This window comes from Schistocerca serialis, chromosome 5, assembly GCF_023864345.2.
Source record: "Schistocerca serialis cubense isolate TAMUIC-IGC-003099 chromosome 5, iqSchSeri2.2, whole genome shotgun sequence".
NCBI classification, from domain to species: domain Eukaryota; kingdom Metazoa; phylum Arthropoda; class Insecta; order Orthoptera; family Acrididae; genus Schistocerca; species Schistocerca serialis.
In genome coordinates, this window is record NC_064642.1 from 653,161,610 (window position 1) to 653,177,298 (window position 15,689).

Consider the following 15,689-nt stretch of genomic DNA (forward strand, 5'->3'; position numbering starts at 1 on the left):
CCATTGTTTGCCGCCCGCTCCATTTCCCTATGCGCAATTACCAAATTACTACTTTGAACATTAGTTAATTCATTACTCTGCGGCGCTAACACACTGCTTTCGTCTTCACTGTCATTTCTCAGTTTACTTTGGAGCCTAGTATTACGTTTTTCACACGCCATTATTGTCACAGTATTTCACACGATAACACAGAAAAGCGCAATTTGAAGAGCAAAATAAAATAACATAGCAATGGAAATAATGTCTACTTAATTGCCAGCGCAGCTGCGAAATACTTGGTGCAAATCTACATGCATGCCACAACTGTTTTACTGTACAACAATGAAAAACTACAACTACAAAGGAAATTCTCTCTATAATTACGCGCTAGCAATAAACAATAGCTACACTAATTACACAAACTACGAGAAAAAAATCAGAAGATTCCAGTGAGGTATCCTAGGCTAAGGGTCGACATATGAAACGTCCCCTTTGAACATTTATACACGACTGTCCTTAAACTGATACACAATATTTTTTTTTAGCGCAACGCAATCTGACTTTCAAAAATCCCTACAAAAGAATGGCCCTGACTAACATTAAACTATACCTTTCACAAATCACTTACCTCACAAAAATCTTCGCTGCTCAAGCTAGTGCAATACAGGAGCGCCACTACTGCCAGCTAAATGAAAGATTCAAACTACTGAAGGCACTAACTACTGATAGGGATAGTTAGCAAATGAAAGATATTAATAGAGAACAAACAATGTATTTAACTTGATATCATCATGTATAAATATAGCAGTTCATGACAAATTACAAATCTCCGCCATCTCTCTCCCCACATCCACCACTGCTGGCGGCTCACCTCCAACTGTGCAACGCTACGCGCTGTTCACAGCCAGCTGCCTAACACTACAATGGCGAGTATTACAACAATGCAAAGCAGCCACAGACTGCACACAGCACAGCCAGTGATTTTCATACAGAGGTGGCGTTACCATAAAAAAACCTAAACAGCCTACTTACATAGAGAAAACATAAACAGCCTACTTACATAGAGAAAACATAAACAGCCTACTTACAGTTGCTTTTCCATTCCGCGATCGGTTACCTCTATGTCCGTCATTTCGAGGACGTACGAGGATCGAAAGGAAGGAACGTGCTACGATCTTTGGTGGTGAAACAATTTCGAAAGATCGACAAGTTCCGATCTTCTCACTGTTATCTTTCATTTCGCTTTCAATATGGTCACCGACTGCATGAACGGATAATTTCTAACCGTTCACCGATTTTACGTAAGACCAAAACCACTTGCGGTTTTTACTCTGATTTCTTGACAGAATTTCACTTTCAAAGCCATTGAACACTTCTTTCTTTTATCTTCTTAAGCTCATATTCGCTTCGTTCAGATTTTGTTTGACAGGTACATTTTGATTTCTCTTGAATCTGTGATGAAGCTCTCTTTGTTTATATGGCTGTTTTCTAACATGGCTGTTAACCTAAGGTGAGTGTTTTCCATTCCTGAAAACCGTGCTCGGAATATACTTGTCTAAGTCTTTTGAATTTGTGCATGTACGCACCACATCGTCGTCCTCAGAAAAAAAAAAAAAAAAAAAAAAAAAACAAAGAGTAAATACCCTCCACGAAGGAATTATAGAAATCGGACAGAAAGCAGTGGACGTACATGTGAAGACAAACAAATGAATATAATTTCAGAAAAACTAGACGATTGATTCAAGAGAAAGAGCTTTACAAATTGAGTTAATCATTAACGCTTTGGTTCACGTATGCCCCTTATGCAAACAATTATTCTGCTTGGCATTGATTGACAGAATTGTCGGACGTCATCCTGAAGGGTATCGTAACAGATTCTGTTCAACTAGCGCGTTAGATCATCAGAATGTGAAGCTGATTGGAGGATCCTGCCCGTATTTCTCCAAATGTTCTCAACTGGGGAGAGGTCAGATGACTTTGATGGCCAAGGAAGGCTTTAACAAGCACGAAGACAAGCAGAAGAAACCCATGCCGAACGAGGAAGAGCATTATATTGCTGAAATACAAGCGCATGATGGATTGTCAAGAGATGCAACAGAATGAGCGTAGATAATCGTCGATTTATTGCTGAGCCGTCTGGGTACCATTTCATTTCACAGTAGGACCCTTTGGTTGCTATCCGGAGCACTCTTATAGCAAGGTCAAAGGTCTACGATATTCAGCAAGAAGATTTTTTTCTACTCTCTGTTTCGTTCCCCTTCGTGGCAAGACGTTCTGGGCTTACATTTCAGGAAGGTAATTCCCTTCCCCACACAACGAGAGTTTCTTCTCCTTCTCTTCGTGCTTGACAAACCCTACCTTGGTCAGGAAAGCCGCCAGATTTCTCCCCAATTGACAACTTTTGGAGCATTATGGCCGGGTCCTCCAAACAACTCGCGATTTTCTCGATCTAATACGCCAATTGGACAGTATTTGGGACTCATCAAGTCCGTCATTCAGTGCCAACCCACATGTCCTTGCAGAAGGGTCAGAGGTGGACCAATGCGTTATTGACTTCCTCAAGGTGTGAAGCCCTTTTTCTTGAATAAATCATCTACGTTTTCTAAAACTGTAATCAACTGCTTGTCTACACATACACGTTACATCTACCGATTTTCGTCCCATTCGGACAGTTCATTCGTGGTGCTTCGTTTTTCCTGTCTTACAGTGTATGATGCTGGGTACTCACATACTCTACAATTTGTATCCTATCGCTCTTGCTATCCAACAATATTTTCCTATCTTTCTTAACACCCCTTTCAGAGCCAGTAGCCGTAGTTAATTTCACCGCCTAAACCCACTGATGGCTTCGTCTACGTTAACAGGTCTGCTTGTTGCTGAGAGGTCTAAGATGTTACCTTCAGGAGTTTGTTCTCTAATTGTATGCTCGCAGTGAGATTTGGACAAGAGATTCAGAATAATCTCACATGAACCGCTGTCCCTGACATCCATTTTGATACCATGACTCTCTCAATACCTATCTGGAAAGATGCAACGGCATGATCAGGAAAATTACTAATTGTATTCTCCAAGTTCTCTCTGAAGCGCTCTACCACTACAGCTAGTGAAGAAGGCAGCCGGCCGGCCGGAGTGGCCGTGCGGTTCTGGGCGCTACAGTCTGGAACCGAGCGACCGCTACGGTCGCAGGTTCGAATCCTGCCACGGGCATGGTTGTGTGTGATGTCCTTAGGTTAGTCATGTTTAATTAGTTCTAAGTTCTAGGCCACTGATGACCTCGGAAGTTAAGTCGCATAGTGCTCAGAGCCATTTGAACCATTTGAGGGCAGCCAGGTGACTGACGCCTGCGTGGCAGTTCTCTCAGTGTGCTATATAAGGCGGAGCGGAGAACGTCTTCGTCAGTCTTCGATGGCTCACCTGAAGATGATTAGCAGGTGTCTAGCCGAAATCCCTAAATCTCTTCGAGTATTTAATTTGCACGGAAAATTTTAAATTTCGCGCTTCAGCTATTGTCCAATTCTTCACTGTAGTACATACACCGCCATCTTTGGCGACTAATCTATCCTGACGATAAATATTCGAATCTGAACTTTGGATTTCGTTGCTGTTCACTTACAGCTTCAACCACGTTTCAGTTTCTAATACTGTCTGGTATTATAACCTTCAATTAATCAAACTAAGTCTGCGACCTTTCCTTGGATGCTCCAGAAATTTATTAACGTCGTATTAATCTTCTCTATATCCTATCTGCGAGGACGAGCATTCTCTGAGAACAATGAGGCTGATGAAACACTGATTTTGGCAGGCAGTTCATGTGTGATCACAAGTGGGGCTCTCCAACATAATGAAAAGCCATGGGCATGCTCATATACTCCGCTACCCTAGTAGTCATTTCTTGAGTGTAGAGCACGTCTGACCTGTGAAGATAAACACTGGCTGCGACTGGCTCTGGCGGTCAACAACCGCTGAGCAGCTTGCAACATTCCACGGGTGATAACGCAGTTTCTGGTGTGTCCGCAGTGTGGCTCTTTTGATCATCGCATGCACTGCCCTCTAGTAGTGTCCCGTGCAAGTATAACAGGTCTTATTCACTGTCTCATTTTCTAGGAGTGTGTTATCAGCACTGGGTAGCATCTCGTACATGTTGCTAAGGCTTAAGGAACCAGCCGTGTGACCCGTTCGTTACCCCTTTCGCCTTCCGGCCGGTGACACGCGAATCTACCACTGTCAGCCACTCGCTCTCGAGTGAGGATGGAACGGTCAGATGTTGCTGATCGGAAGACTCAGGGGCAACCAGAGCACTAGGTGATTCAAAAAGCACCAGAAGAGTTGCGGGTCTCGTAAATGGCGTCCAGATATCGCCGTAGCTTTGAGCAGTACCCAGAAGTCTGTCAACCATTGCCAGCGCAGCTTCCGGCTGTCTAGGAACAGCAGTGCATTCTCCTTGTGTCAGCTCGTAACAAGTACAGTCCCTATATATGTCGTACTGAGTAAACAATTTGAATAAGACCTCAAAAAACCACAAGAAAAGCTGCCAGGAATAACTCAGAAAGTACTAACAAATTCGGAAAAAGGGAAAAATCACCCGTCTGTGGTGTTACTAATATTTTAATGTACGAAAAATATAAGGAGGAGAATAAACAAACAATTAAATCTGCTGTGCAGAGTTCTCAATTTAGCCATAGGTCGACAAGCTCTTAAACAGAAATAAATTTGTCTTCTTACAACGGATGTTCAACAGTTCCTTTTTAGTAGAAACTTTGCTTACTCAAAAGCTGCTGCAGGAAATAAATACACAAAAACTAAAACACTGATTTATACTATGAGCTGTGTGCTAATATTAGATTTAAACTTAGTCACGTGACGTGTAACGTGGCGCTTCTGGCGGCGGAAAATTACACGAGGAAGCCGCCACACACAGCACTAAGGCGTTCTAATACCATCTTCATGCCTTCAGTTTTTGGTCTTCGGTCATTTACTGCTCTGTGTGTTTCTTGCAATGCTAAAATTTTCCATGAATGTTGTTTGCACTTGGCTGATAGCAAGACTTCTTTCTCAATTCACAGTCATTTAATATTTAATTTTTAGCGTTGAAGAGGTCGGATTTTGTGTGTTTGCCATTTTTCTCGGGCATGGATGTTTGTGATGTCCTTAGGTTTAACTAGTTCTAAGTTCTAGGGGACTAATGACCTCAGAAGTTGAGTCCCATAGTGCTCAGAGCCATTTGAACCAACCACTGAATATGTTAAGAACAGGAGTCCCAAATCGCAAAGTAAACATGGTTAAGTGGGGCTACTCTGGAGATGACCAGTGTGAATGCATGAAACACAGACGACTGAACGTTTGCTCATGGGCCCACGGATGGATTTTGTTTCCACACCGGAAGATCTGTTTTTGGGCAATGACAAGACCACTAAAGTTGCAGAGTTCTGGAGGAAGATAGTTTAGATGTTCTTGTCCGGACACTGAAAGTAAAGTAAATTAACTACTTAGATGAATAATTGAGCTTCTCGGGGGAAGACAATGGTAAGCGCCATCGCCGTGTATTTTGCGGTAGATGGCTAATGACACCACCTGTGGGATGCACAATGCAGTAAACTTACTAGTAGTTCCAAATTCACTCAACAGATGTCAGGGCCGAGCTTAATGGTAAGCGCCACTGTCCGTCTATTGCGGACACATAATGGTAAGTGACAGAGAGAATGGCGGCAAATAAAAACATCTCCGAGATTATGGCAACAGTGAACATGGCAGAAGACGAGAAATTTACTTCCAATGATACTAATATCTTCGAGAGGGATCCAGAATACATTCCTAACGATTCAGATGACTCAAAGGTATGTTATTTTGTAAATATACTGTCTTTAGTACGTTTCACTAGCATAATGGTAAGTGCATGTACATACCGTTCCTGAAGTACGTTCATTTTGAGGCTATTTTAGAATGGCTACATTTTTTTGGCTAAGAGGTGTGTGAATGCGCATTTCTCATTCATATTGTTACATGTAATAATAGTAATGATAGCGGTAATAGTAGTGTCGTTGTTATACAGGTTAATAGCGAATCAGATCATATTTCCCAAAACAACGAACAGTGTATCGCTCCTGCAGAAAACACTCAGGAACAGACAAAGAGGTTGTCTCGGAAAAGGTGCTACTGTGGCCAAAATAAGAAGTGGAACATGATACTGTTTTGGAAATATCTAATTTCAACTGGTAGATTTCGTGTGATTGAACACCACTTCCCCGTGAGCGGGCACACAATGTTGCCGTCCGATAGAGATTTCGCGACAATTGAAAATTACGTTCGCTGACAAGTACAAGATGTGTACAGTCCAGAGAGATCATCAACAAGTCGGCTAAGAAGAACCCATTGCTTGTATATAATATGAAGAGAGAGGATTTCTATCAAATACGATACTCTAAAGAAGCGTTTGTCTTCAGCAAGAAGACAATTGATGGTCGAGATGTCAACCTAAGGAAAGTGTGTAGGTGGAAGGTGACCTCCGAATATCCATCATCTTTATTCATCAGCGAGACATTTTGTCATGACATTTGGCATGAAATAAGCTTCAGGAAACGTGGAAGGCAAGGACCAGCTCCTATGCTTCGACTTAAATACAACGGGCCAAGGCTTATTGAAAAGAAGAAAGTTGCTGACGTCCTGTCGCTCCTAAATTACATACCTCCTGTCAACCATGGATTTATCCTTTCACTAAAGCCAACAGTTTTGGATGAAAAAGACATTAGTAATGAGACTGATGAATGATTTTTGCAGTTTCAGTAAAGTGTTGAAGAATTACTGTAAAATTTAATATGTAATGTTCTATAACTATGTGTTGTTAATGGTGTATGGTAATGTAATAATTTTTGTATATTTAATTTGTTTTAGTCAGCTCTGAGTTTCATTTATGCCTGTATAGTAGAAGATAGATGTTAGAATCACTACAGAATAAAAGGACTCTTCAAAAAATATTATTCAGATTTGCAGATCACTTGAAACTTTAGATGTGCTGTATCTCGAAACTTTAATTTTGGCGCTTACCATTTTGTTCCCCCGAGCAGCTCAATTATTTTAGTAGTTACATTTACTCTGAATTCATGGTGTGACGATATTCATGAAAAATGTTTAATTTCAGTTACCTATTATTCTCAGTAGTGGACTGCTTTTCACAAATAGCAAACACAGGAATGAAAAAGAGAAGTTCAGGAGTCCTTAAAAATGTATAACAAGACAACAGACGTTCATTGTTGTCCAAAAGTCAATTGCTATCACGTGTACCATTAAAATAACGCCGTACTATATCAGGTTAAAGGAGGTCGTGTATAAAATGCTAGTGCGAGCCATTCTTGAGTTCTGTTCGAGTATTTGGGATCCCCATCAGGTTGGATTAAAGGAAAACATCTAAGCAATTCAGGGGGGTGCTGTTTGAGGTTTTACCGGTAGGTTTGATCGACACGTAAGTATTAAGAAGATGATTCCTCAACTCAAATGGGAATCTCTAGAGAGAAGTCAAAGATTTTTACGCGAAATACATCTTATGAAATTTAGAGAACCGGCTTTTGAATGCTTCTACTACCACTAACGAACATCTAGTGTAAGAAGACATTATACGAGAAATTAGGGCTCTTACGCTTCATAAGCGTGTGAAATAGAAAATGACATAGTGGTGTAAGCACCATACAGTTGTTCGTGGTACCCACACAACACTCCGGTCCCGCCGAGAAGCTGAAATGTCAAACGTTATGTACTTTTTCCACCCTCACTCCTACAACTATCAAACGGACTGACAAGGAAACGATTTAATATTGCTGTGTTATCCAGTTGTGAGATAGGTCTCTAGCTCATTGGAGCACTGAAAATCAGTGGCAGTACTGGTACTGCAATATCTGACAGACAAGTAAGCGACCTCTTAAAAAATAGTAATAAGTTAGAACGTATAGCTTCCTTTGATGACTGCTAGTGCTTGTTACGATGGCATTCTGAAAGTTCTGCCTAGCATCACAATAGTGCTACGGCTTCTTCGACGAAGGGTATGACGCGCTATTCTAAATTGTCGTTGATGGTGGGTATTTGATGGTTAATGCGTCATTATCAGCTGAAGACCAACCATCAGGCAGTTCAAAAATGACTCTGAGCACTATGGGACTCAACTGCTGTGGTCATAAGTCCCCTAGAACTTAGAACTACTTAAACCTAACTAACCTAAGGACAGCACACAACACCCAGCCATCACGAGGCAGAGAAAATCCCTGACCCCGCCGGGAATCGAACCCGGGAACCCGGGCGTGGGAAGCGAGAACGCTACCGCACGACCACGAGATGCGGGCAGGCACTTCACTGCTACTACAATTGTTTCTTCTCAATCGTTCTCAGCGTTAATTTCTTTATGTTGCTATCACTATTAACTTTTTTAGAGTTTTCAGATTATTTGTCTTAAGTTAAGTACTCAAGTGGTGAACACGAACTTCTCCTTAACAATTGTCTTTTCATTTTTATCTATCGATTTCAGTTTATTTCCTTTCCAAAATAAAGAGTTGATCTACAGTATGCCATACTATATGAAAGTCCTTTTTTGAACAACTGAGGTATCAGTTTAGCATCTCATACTGTACAGTGACGTATAGTAATTACAGCCCTATCTCTTGTGCGAGAGCGAACTGTGGTCCATCAACGTCCGTCACGAACAACGTGTCTGTTCTCTGATGGCGCACATTCTTTGGTGCCATCATTGTCGTTTAAAACGGCGTTGTTAATATTGATCTTTCACAACGGGACAATATTGACGACAACAGTATTTACACTGCAGTAAGTAAAAATTCTCAGTTGTGATGTGTCCCCACACCATCTAGAATCTACACTATTTGACCAAAAAAAAAAAAAAAATGATGCATCCAGAAGACACTGTCAGACGACACTGTAGCTTCGTGAAAGTACACGCCACAGGCAGGTACACCATGTGATCAAAAGCATCCGGGCACCTGGCTGAAAATGACCTACAAATTCGTGGCCCATCCTTAGCCTTGATAATTTCCACTCTCACAGCATACGTTTAATCAGGTGGTGAAAGGTTTCTTGGGGAATGGCAGCCCATTCTTCACGGAGAACTGCACTGAAAAGGGGCATCGATGTCGCTCGGTGAGACATGGCAGGAAGTCGGCTTTCCCAAAGATCGCAAAGGTGTCCTACAGGATGCAGGCAGGTCAGGACTCTGCGCAGGCCAGTCCATTACAGGGATGTTATTGTCGTGTAAACACTCCGCCACAGGCCGTGCATTATGAACAGGTGCTCGATCGTGTTGAAAGATGCAATCACCGTACCCGAATTGCTCTTCAACAGTGGGAAGCAAGAAGGTGCTTAAAACACCAATGTAGGCCTGTGCTGTGATAGTGCCACGCAAAACAACAAAGGGTGCAAGTCCTCTCCGTGAAAAACACGACCGCACCGTAACGCCATCGCCTCAGAATTTCACTGTTGGCACTACACACGCTGGCAGATGACGTGCACCGGGCATTCGCCATACACACACATCGGATCGCCACATTGTGTACCGTGATTCATCACTCCGCACAATGTTTTTTCCATTATTCAATTGTCCAGTGATTATGCTCCTTACACCAAGCGAGGCGTCGTTTGGCATTTCCCGGCGTGGTGTGTGGCTTATAAGCAGCCGCTCGGCCATGAAATCCAAGTTTTCTCACCTCCCGACTAACTTTCATAGTACTTGCAGTGGATCCTTGTGCAATCTGGAATACCTGTGTGATGGTCTGTATAGATGTCTGCCTATTACACATTACGACCCTCTTCAACTCGCGGCTCGGAGGTTCGAGTCCTCCCTCGGGCATGGGTGTGTGTGTGTCGTCCTTAGCGAAAGTTTGTTTAAGTTAGATAAAGTAGCATGTAAGCTTAAGGACCAATGGCCTCAGCAGTTTGGTCCCATAAGACCTTACCACAAACTGCCAGACTACCTCTTCAACTGTCGCCGGTCTCAGTCGTTCAACAGACGAGGTCGACCTGTACGATTTTGTGTTGTACTTGTCCCTCCAGCTTTCCACATCACTGTCACATCGGAAACGGTGAACCTAGGGAAATCTCGGGTAAAGATGTATGACACAAGTGACATACTATCACCTAACCTCGTTCGAGGTCCGTGAGTTCCACAGAGCGCCCCATTCTTCTCTCTCACGAGGTCTAATGACTACTGAGGTCGCTGATACGGAGTACCTATCAGTACGTAGCAGCACAATGCACCTAATATGAAATACGTATGTTTGTGTGGGTTTCCGGATACGTTTGATCACATAGAGCACATTTTTAGCTTTGCATTTCTAAAAAAAGAACGTAGAGATACCATGATGATGTGTTAGTGTTGTTCGTGTTTAGTATTGTTACCAGGCTTGGTGGGGTATTTAAGAGGCGTGAACAGCGTCAGATGTTGAGTGATGACTGTAAAGGGCACGGGAATGCAGCATGTTTATGTTGGACAACGTGATCAGCACCTGAAATGAAATGTCGTGTGACGAGGGCCTCCCGTCGGGTAGACCGCTCGCCTGGTGCAAGTCTTTTGATTTGACGCCACTTCGGCGGCTTGCGCTTCGATGGGAGTGAAATGATGATGATTAGGACAACACAACACCCAGTCCCTGAGCAGAGAAAATCTCCAACCCAACCGGGAATCGAACCCGGGCCCTTAGGATTGACAGTCTGTGACGCTGACCACTCAGCTACCGGGGGCGGACTATCAGCACCTGACAGGGCTTTAAAGGAGCCTCTTTGTGAATCTTCATTTGGCCGGCTTCCCGAATCGCGCATTATACAAATTTCGATATTTGACTGGATGAGAACGTGCTGGCGGGCATATTCGTCCGGAATTCTCCCGTTGACCACGTCTGACCACCGCAATGGAGGATCGCCTTATTGTACACCAGGCACATCGTAATCCCTTCACATCTGCGCTTGCCATCTGAGAAAAAGTAACTGACTCACAGCGAAGTTTTGTTGTCCCACACATTTAGTCGGAGACTGGCATCAGCCGGTCTAGAGAATGATAGCCCTTTGAGTGACTGTCACTAACATCACAACTGAAGCGGGTACGTTTGGAGTAACGCCGTAACCTGGAAGCATGGCCTGCTATTGAATGGCGTCGTATTGTGTTTCGCGATGATTGCGGCTCTGCGTTACCCCGGATGACCGTCTTCAGCGTGTATGGCGTCGCCAGTAAATGGGAGAGGCACAGAGGTGATATGGGGAGGGGGAGCAATCGGGTATGTCTTCATGACACGGCTAGTAGTGACTGAGGGAACACTGACAACAGACGGGTATGTTACGTGTTGTGTCTCGTGCGGCAGTAGCGGCGTGCCATTTCTCACCAGGACAATGCTTGTCCACACATAGCCCATATCTCTGTATGTACAGAACAGGGAATCAGTGATCATAAGGCCTTTGCAGCATCCCTGAATATGGAAGTTAGTAGGAATATAAAAAAAGGGAGGAAGGTTTATCTGTTTAGCAAGAGTAATAGAAGGCAGATTTCAGACTACCTAACAGATCAAAACGAAAATTTCTGTTCCGACACTGACAATGTTGAGTGTTTATGGAAAAAGTTCAAGGCGATCGTAAAATGCGTTTAAGACAGGTACGTGCCGAGTAAAACCGTGAGGGACGGGAAAAACCCACCGTGATACAAGAACAAAGTTAGGAAACTACTGCGAAAGCAAAGAGAGCTTCACTCCAAGTTTAAACGCAGCCAAAACCTCTCAGACAAACAGAAGCTAAACGATGTCAAAGTTAGCGTAAGGAGGGCTATGTGTGAAGCGTTCAGTGAATTCGAAAGTAAAATTCTATGTACCGACTTGACAGAAAATCCTACGAAGTTCTAGTCTTACGTTAAATCAGTAAGTGGCTCGAAACAGCATATCCAGACACTCCGGGATGATGATGGCATTGAAACAGAGGATGACACGCGCAAAGCTGAAATACTAAACACCTTTTTCCAAAGCTGTTTCACAGAGGAAGACCGCACTGCAGTTCCTTCTCTAAATCCTCGCACAAACGAAAAAATGGCTGACATCGAAATAAGTGTCCAAGGAATAGAAAAGCAACTTGAATCACTCAACAGAGGAAAGTCCACTGGAACTGACGGGATACCAATTCGATTCTACACAGAGTACGCGAAATAACTTGCCCCCCTTCTAACAGCCGTGTACCGCAAGTCTCTAGAGGAACGGAAGGTTCCAAATGATTGGAAAATAGCACAGGTAATCCCAGTCTTCAAGAAGGGTCGTCGAGCAGATGCGCAAAACTATAGACCTATATCTCTGACGTCGATCTGTTGTAGAATTTTAGAACATGTTTTTTGCTCGAGTATCATGTCGTTTTTGGAAACCCAGAATCTACTATGTAGGAATCAACATGGATTCCGGAAACAGCGATCGTGTGAGACCCAACTCGCTTTATTTGTTCATGAGACCCAGAAAATATTAGATACAGGCTCCCAGGTAGATGCTATTTTTCTTGACTTCCGGAAGGCGTTCGATACAGTTCCGCACTGTCGCCTGATAAACAAAGTAAGAGCCTACGGCATATCAGACCAGCTGTGTGGCTGGATTGAAGAGTTTTTAGCAAACAAAGCACAGCATGTTGTTATCAATGGAGAGACGTCTACAGACGTTAGAGTAACCTCTGGCGTGCCACAGGGGAGTGTTATGGGACCATTGCTTTTCACAATATATATAAATGACATAGTAGATAGTGTCGGAAGTCCCATGCGGCTTTTCGCGGATGATGCTGTAGTATACAGAGAAGTTGCAGCATTAGAAAATTGTAGCGAAATGCAGGAAGATCTGCAGTGGATAGGCACTTGGTGCAAGGAGTGGCAACTGACCCTTAACATAGACAAATGTAATGTATTGCGAATACATAGAAATAAGGATCCTTTATTGTATGATTGTATGATAGCGGAACAAACAAACTTCTCTAAAATATCTGGGAGCATGCGTACGGAACGATTTGAAGTGGAATGATCATATAAAATTAATTGTTGGTAAGGCGGGTGCCAGATTGAGATTCATTGGGAGAGTCCTTAGAAAATGTGGTCCATCAACAAAGGAGGTGGCTTACAAAACACTCGTTCGACCCATACTTGAGTATTGCTCATCAGTGTGGGATCCGTACCTGATCGGGTTGACGGAGGAGATAAAGAAGATCCAATGAAGAGCGGCGCGTTTCGTCACAGGGTTATTTGGTAACCGTGATAGCGTTACGGAGATGTTTAACAAACTCAAGTGGCAGACTCTGCAAGAGAGGCGCTCTGCATCGCGGTGTAGCTTACTCGCCAGGTTTCGAGAGGGTGCGTTTCTGGATGAGGTATCGAATATATTGCTTCCCCCTACTTATACCTCCCGAGGAGATCACGAATGTAAAATTAGAGAGATCAGAGCGCGCACGGAGGCTTTCAGACAGTCGTTCTTCCCGCGAACCATACGCGACTGGAACAGGAAAGGGAGGTAATGACAGTGGCACGTAAAGTGTCCTCCGCCACACACCGTTGGGTGGCTTGCGGAGTATAAATGTAGATGTAGATGTAAAACTATCTACGTGATGGTTCCGTGGCCAGGCAGATCCCAGACAGAATATATGTGGCACCATCGAGGACGTTAGCTGCGTCCCAATGCCAGTATTTAGGAGATCAAGGACCAGTTACAAAAATTGTGGGCAGCTGCCTCAGGAGAGAATACGACAGCTTTTTGACGCTCTTCCAAACCGAATCAGTGCAGGCATCCAGATCAAACAGAATTTTGCGACATACTGGTAAGTGGGTTCATCCTGTCAAGTTCTCTGTAAATTTGACTCGATTTTGTAATGACTGAAATAACATCACACACCCTCTCAACCCGTGGGCAAAGTAGTTTCATTTCGATTCCGCTTCTCCTCTTGTTTGATTCGCTTTATTGGCTGGTAGAGTATTTCAAGAGTGGAAATATATCGCGCAATCTCTTAACCATCCTGACGTTGTTACAAACAACTTTCATTTCGCGGATCTTCAAAACCAATGTCTTGAGTGTAACTTTAATCCGTAGATGTAGCAAGGGAATTTGATTTTTGTATCTACAACCTACTACTCAGCTCTAGATCCTACACTATAGTATAGAAAATCAGACGTTACGCTGGAATTACCTACTCATAAAGAGCTAGTCAATAGAGTGACATTATTATTATTATTTGTGTCATAACATTTAAACTGCATTACACTCTTTGCAATTTTTCTCTGTCCCTATATGTCATCATGTGCTCGCTCTGATTTTTCTTTTGCTTATTCGTTCGCTGGGATTCTGTTTCCTCCTATACTGTAGTTTCAAAATTGTGTTTGTTGAGGATGTTACTGAACGTACCATGTCGTCACTGTCATGTTTACTTAAATGTTGCTTTATTCAGCTTCGGGTTCTAAAATTTTTGTTACAGTTCAAAAAAAGTTTCAAATGGCTCTGAGCACTATGGGACTTCTGAGGTCATCAGCCCCGTAGAACTTAAAAATGCTTAAACCTAGCTAACCTAAGGACATCACACACATCCATGCCCGAGGCAGTATTCGAACCTGTGATCGTAGCTGTCGCGCGGTTCCAGACTGTAGCGCCTAGAACCGCTCGGCCACTCCGGCCGGCTGTTACAGTCCAATCTACGAGACTCGATTCCTCTTTCACTGTCTTTGACTTCGTTTGTTTCTCATGTTGTTCATTTAAGCGAACATATTTACTAGTCTAAAAGATCTTTTTATGACTTTCCACTACTGTTAATCTCATTAAATAATAATTAATTGAAAAGCTCAGCTGCCGACAGGTGGTGTTGATATACCTCGATGGGGATAGCTGAAAGCGGGAAGCGTCCAAAGGATAAGTCCCTGCAGTCGCGTAAATCATCTGTGTTCTCGGTAGCTCAGATGGATAGAGCGTCTGCCATGTAAGCAGGAGATCCCGGGTTCGAGTTCGGTCGGAGCACTCATTTTCAGCTGGTCCCCATCGAGGTATATCAACGATACCTGTCGGCAGCTTAGGGTTTCAATTAATTATCATTTATTCTAGAGAAGCTGCACGGTCATCAACGGTATCTATTGTTTCGAGAACAGTTGCTATCTTCATATATATGTTCATCTCATCCGTTAATTCTTGATTGTCAGTTTTTAATTTTTGACTACATGTACGGGGACTAGAGAAAAAATTGGAAACACCAATACCGCAATAAATTACCTTGGATAATATGATGTAGGAAACCAATTGGTATTCAAAACAGCTACCAAGCGTCCAAAACTGGATACGTACAGATCCTGTATGAATTTCAAAGAAAACGTATAACATTTCTTCCTGCAAAACAGTAACATGTACAGGTAACGGTGATGGAGGTGGATAGCGATTCCGCTCACTTCTCTCCAAAGTAAACTTCAAAGGATCAATCATATTGAATCCTGGTGATGACGTTAACCAGGGGAGATGCAACAATTCATACTCGTGCTCACAAAACTTGTCTGGGACGATGAGGGTTGTCTGGACAGCAGCTCTATCATCTTGGATCATAGCATTACCACTGGAGAAGCAACATTCCACCACGGTATGGAAATGATCAACCAAAATCAGCACATAATACTCGGGAGTAATGTAACCTTTTAGAGTAACTATAGGGCCAATCGAATACCAGCACATCGCTGCCAAAAACGTCTCCGA